A 6,119-nucleotide genomic window follows, 5' to 3' on the forward strand; every position below is an offset into this window, starting at 1 on the left:
ACATGGCGCAATGTTGACCGGTATGTAGTGCAACGTTACTCTGTCATTGATAATGATTGACCCGTTAGTATTTTGTATTAAATATTTCAATACTAAATTTTGATCAAATTTTTTTTTTCTCTTCCTTAATTATTGTAAGTTAAATTATTTGTTGCACGCTTGTAATTTTGTGCCATTAGAAACCTAGAGTTATTCCCTTTTGTATGGTAAAGTAAGGTAGAGCACCAGGTTTGTTTACATGTTTCTGTGAAATACCAATATAATATTTTCTTATTGCTACCAATGATGGTTTTAATAATTTATTGACATTGATTTGTGAATAAAACTCATGTGCGGTGTTGTGTAATCACTAATAAATTGTCTATTGTTCACAGATCTTACGTTGAAGAAACAATAGTGAATAAAATTGTCCATCAGTATCAAAGACTTGATTTGCTTGATGACCAAGCGAGCTACGATAGCCATGAGCAAAGAAATGAACAATACTTACTTTCATATATTCTGTGCTATTTGTTTAATGCCTGCTTGAATTTTAAGCAGTTTCTGTCTCGTTGTTTTTGTACAGTTCTTGACTTGTGGTGCACTCTTATGTTTGTATTTTGTTTATCATTCGAACGCATTTTGTTTTCATCTTACCATTAACGTTTGAAATAAAGACGGGTTCTTACATAACATTTCATCTTATATTACGACACAAATTGTAATAGGCGGTCTTATTAAGAACCAATTACTTCAAATCGTAAATCTGTTAATCAACTATTGGGTTTGTCTTAGGCAAACATACATAAGCTTCCATGTGATCTCAATCAATAAACTGGGCTACAAGTTCTCATTGTGTTACGTTACCAGTATCTGATATGCAAATTTGTTTTTTGTACTGCCGTCTTGTCACATCCGCGGATCCCCCCAAAAAAAATTCCAGGGGGCGGGGGGGGGGGTCCAAAGGGTATTTGTGTTTTCCGGGGGGGGGGGGGGGAGGAGTCCGAGGCATTTTTGCGATAATTTTACTATAATATTAATTTAATCAATTGTCATTTCCCAGGGTTGTCGAGACTCCCTGAACCCCCCCCCCCCCCCCCCCCCCCCCCCGATCGGTACATGTTGTCATATTTATTACACTGCTTGGTCAATGTAGTTTTTTTCAACAAATATTCATGTATTTGCTATGCTTTTGTTCACACAGCTAATTGATTTTTTAAAATTTTAATTTCAGCCTAACATGGACTTTGGCTACCACCTGGCGACATGGGTTTGCGAGTTGATTGTTACGGTTTCAACTCTGGAGGTTACCCTGTCATCTTTACCCACAAATTCCATGTGTTACAGACTATTTAATAAAAAGAAATTCATCTGATAGTGCATAAACCTGATGGATAAGAAAGTGTTCATCATCATTTCTTTGTATTTTGAATGGCATTATTAAAAACAAAAGTAAAGCCCTTTGAAGATATTACCAATTGTGATTTTTAAGATTTTGTTTTTCAATAAAAATATCTCTTTATTTTGTACTCATTTGATATCATGTGCACTAATTTTGATGACAATTTTATTCAATCATTTATAAAAATCTTGACAAATATGAGGTTAAGTGTACCTTTAAAAAATGTGTATCTTAATCTGATGAAAAAATATACTGACTTTATGGTAGGATACTCTTATAAGCAAGATAACTTTATATTGATCGAGTCTGACACACTTTATAACAATAATAAATAGCATATTTAATAAGCAGGGGTGGATAAAATCAAAGTACTGAAAGTACTGATAGGCGGAAGCATGATTGCAAGTTGTCAATGTCATAGTGTTATTATAACTTTTTTCTTTTTAAGAATTAGTTTGAGAACATAAAACACTATTCTAATATGTCAATTAAGGTATATACATGTAGTAAATGTGGAAATACTCTGTTACTGCACCAGATTAGTCTTGATCATGCCTTAAATAAAGATTCGATGGGAAGAGCAATTTAAACATCAAAACATTTATTTGGTGAAGTACATTTGTATAACAGTTGATACTTATATGCAAGCTGAAATTACTGATATACATTTTCATTTCTTATGCCGATTTATTAAAAATGTTCACTTTGACATCAAAATGATGAAAGAATATTATAGTATTAGAATTTAGTAAACTGAACTTCTGAAACTAGTATTTTATTCTTAACAATAATGTTTCACAAAAATGCAGAAGTTATATTTGTACATCACTTGATTACAGTATTTTACAGAAGTAGTATGTGTGTCACTTTGCTTACCTGAGAAGCAATAGCCATTGAGAAATCAGCTTCATAGAATAATACACAAAATATCTGGACAATGTATTGTAAAAAAAGGTATTTAACAAAGATTTTTAGATGTTTTCTTAATATATTCTCAAGTTTAACAGTAACAGGGTGATTTCAAAGTCATTTTATTTGTGGAGAATTGCAGACCTCTAATTGATCCACAGATTGCAGTTCATATATATTGTTGACAAATGTTTAAAACTTAGAAAGAATGTATTTACTTACTGTACTGTATACCAAACATATTTTACAAAGATTAAACATATATGCAAATGTTGAGAATTAAAATACAATGTAAAAGCCCAGTAATTTATGGATAACTATATATTGATATTCAATAATGTACGAATTATGTGTCCTTTACAATTGCTCCATGTTGTACTGTCAAATCACAGGTCTCTAGTATTGAAGACATTTGAACTTTTAACTTTTAAGTTTTTATTTTAATACTAATGGAATCTTCAAGAGAACTTCCACCATTACAGAACATAGACTTTCAAAGAATCCCTTTATGGCTGCATGCTGTAATGGTGTTTTTGGAAAGCGTGTAATCCTGGAGTGTGCCATTTGTGGAACAGCAATTTCAATTCACTAGTGTTGTCTTGCATCCATTATACCAATGAAAACTGTCTTTTTCAGCAGGATATTCTAAAATGTGTTGATGAAAAATGAATAATGGATATGTTATCAAGCAATATTTCATTACAATATACTTGACCTCCAATAAAGAAAATATGGATTTAAAAAAATTAATCTATAAAATATTTTGAATTTATATGTGTTTTACCTTAAATAATTTATTTTCAAAAGTAGACATGTATTTTGCAAATAAAGGATGAGATATATAAGAAGATCACACAATATGAATTATCAATAATTGTAAGGTTATTTTGGTATGTTACATACAAGTAATGGAAAATAAAGTGAGTGAACTGTAAATGAAAGTTTAATGTTTTTTCTCCAAAATTCTTCAGTTTTAAATTGCATTTAGTACAAGAATATTTACTATATTATTAAAGATATGACAACAAGATATATGTGAGTCAATGCTAACTAGTGATACCCCTGCTCTGATGTGTATACAAAAAAGCATAGTTAACACTACATGTAATGGGAAGTTGACATCAAATATTTTGAAAAATGAATCCTACCGAATGGCATGCCTTAACAAAGACTGAGTTAAAATTTCAAGCATCTGCGATTGTTGCTGAGATATCTTTGACAAAATTTGTGATATAGACAAACAGACATACAAGGGTAAAATAATATACCCCCTCTCCTTCCGAGCATGGGTATAATTAGTTCATACTTAAACAAGAAAACCACGGGGAATATCGTATTTAAATTTAGTTGTATTTACTAACCTTGAAAATGGCGTTAAGGCCATTAAGATGAGGATTCCAGCATATTTCAGATGCCCTGCTTCCATTTAGAAGTTGCAAACGTGCAATGTTTGTCCCTCTTTAAAAGTGCTGAACTGGGAAGCCAACACTGCATTTTTATAGCATCCGTCTTTTTCTTTATTTTGCTTAAATTTAGCCGTGCACACAAATTTACCAACTCTCCCCTTCACCAGAGATGAAGAATGATGTTGGGCTCTCATTGTCTCCTCTTGTCAGTTAATGTTAATCAGTTTCTTGACATTCATCTGAAAGAACATATACATATAGAACAAATAGATATATGTAAGGTTAGTATCTATAATCATTGTCAGGTATATAATTGAGCCTTTTTGGAATTGCAATTAATCATGAACATGGTGGATCAAAGATATACCGGTATATAGTCCAAGTTCTCATGAATTGGAAATTTTAAAATTTAAAAACAAAAGATGCAGTCATCAAAATTATCATATAAATTATGATGTAGAGAAATTTCCATAGGAAATTTTAGTCACTCTCATTATAGAGTAATGATAAGGTAATTATGAGATACAAGTAAATACAGTAGGTTAAAGGATAAATCATATTAATTTTTTTTTAAATGTTCAATTAAATATCTTTGCAATAGCCTATCTGAAATATTCATTATATCAACCATGAATTGTATCTTGTATGATACTTAAAAGCTATATTTGAGATATTTTTAGAGAAAATTCATTTGCATTATTCATGAGTCATTTTTTAAACCAAGCTGAATATAGTAATTTTTTATAAGCAAAATGAATGAACCCTATATCATACAGCGCAGTTCGTAACATATTATAAAATCACCATATGAACATATAGATCTGCAAAGATGTCACAAAATATTAAAGGTTTAAAAAAAGGAAATGTTATCTTCCTTTATATTCGATTCCATTGTGCTAAATTTTAATCTTTAAAGATATCCTGTAGGCCTCGTCTTGTACAGTATTCATAACAAAAGACCGACGTTTCAGAATTATCGATGAATGCCTAACACAAACAATATAAATTCTTTCATAAAATTTATGTACTTATCAGAGATTTCTCTGATTCTAACCCCCGCTTTTACATTGTGACATGTCTCCTCCGCACGTCACAATATACAAGCGGGGATTAAGAATGTACCAGCTCCTCGATCAAGATTATTGTAACATGAAAATCTAAAATGATGAGGCAAACGTTTATACAATGAGAAATAACACATTAATTACCTAACTTACCTTACGTATGTCGAAGATGGACAGTCACTGGTTGTTCTCAACGTGCGTTTGTTGACAAAAATTTTTACACTGCATAACGTTATGCAGTATTGTCTGAGATTACTACGCGAAACGTTGGTATGTTTACAAATAATTTATAAGCATTGTATCATTCTAATAATCTTTTTAAATAGATTTATACAACCCTTGTTTTTTTTGTTTTTTTTTTATAAAAGGCATTCATTACCTGTTTCCCTATCAATTTTTCCTTCTGTACTCATAAACACGCAATTTCAAATTGAACTATTTTTCCCTCGGAATTTCATCTACAGGCATCAGACTCCGTGCTTATCCCTTGTTTATGTCGCATACCATCGCAAGAGTTATCGTTCGTTCCTGTACTATCAAAAACGTAAATCTGCCACTTGCTATCTTTGCTATAGGCAGTTTCAATGGATAATTAAAAGCGATGAAGTAAGAATTTAGAGACATACCTCAGTTCTATTATCAGAAACGATGTTTAAACGGGGGTGGAACAGTGGGGGGGGGGGGGTATAGAGTTGTGTGCCCTTAGTTTAAATAACATCCGATAGTTTACCATGAAAAAGGGCAGGAATTTGACCTATGACGTAGAAGGTCATGAAAGGAATTGCAATAGGCGCTTCCGCCTAAAAAGGCAATTTATTTAGTAGCATAAGCTTTGGGCACTTGGAGGGGGGGGGGGGGGGCTCCACCCCTCTCCTCACTTTTTTTGCCGAAAAGTTTTCTTAAATGTATGTATAAAAAGCGAATAATCATGGAGATGACCCCTCCCCCATCCAAACCGTTTTGAATGTAACAAAATTGGGTTTTTTTTTTTTTTTTTTTCTTTTTCTATATTTCCGATGAGTCTGCCCCCCCCCCCCCCCCCCCCTTCAAAAACAATCCTACGTGAATCTTGGTTCTTGTTTCCTTTTCTTTAGCCTTTTATCTATGCACTTAAATTTAAGTTATTTTGGGAAGACATTTAGAAAACCAACCCCAGCTCCCGTCCTTAGATTTGCGCATGTGGTTATCTGTTCTTGTGCATTAAGGAATTTGTCTCTCCATTTTGTTTAAACTGAACTTAAAATAATGAATGGGCAATACTCCTAATGAATAACCAACGATTAACGGTGTAAATCTTTAAATTTTCGGCGGTTCACAACGTAAGATTATCTGATTTTGAGTTTTTGACATGTAAATTGA

At 32.3% G+C, this 6,119-nt stretch overlaps 1 long non-coding RNA gene across 2 annotated transcripts; it reads right to left on the reverse strand.

The window, feature by feature from the left end:
• Positions 1 to 2,243: 2,243 nt before the first annotated feature.
• Positions 2,244 to 5,265, reverse strand: LOC128170870 (uncharacterized). 2 transcript variants are annotated; one of them, XR_008241931.1, is made up of 3 exons: positions 5,140 to 5,265; positions 3,652 to 3,935; positions 2,244 to 2,935 (listed from the first exon to the last, which is right to left on the reverse strand). It is a non-coding gene; the product is annotated as an uncharacterized LOC128170870 (long non-coding RNA). The 2 variants fall into 2 exon arrangements; XR_008241930.1 differs by lacking the exon at positions 5,140 to 5,265 and adding an exon at positions 4,914 to 5,068.
• Positions 5,266 to 6,119: the final 854 nt, after the last annotated feature.

This window comes from Crassostrea angulata, chromosome 2 (genome assembly GCF_025612915.1).
Source record: "Crassostrea angulata isolate pt1a10 chromosome 2, ASM2561291v2, whole genome shotgun sequence".
NCBI classification, from domain to species: domain Eukaryota; kingdom Metazoa; phylum Mollusca; class Bivalvia; order Ostreida; family Ostreidae; genus Magallana; species Magallana angulata.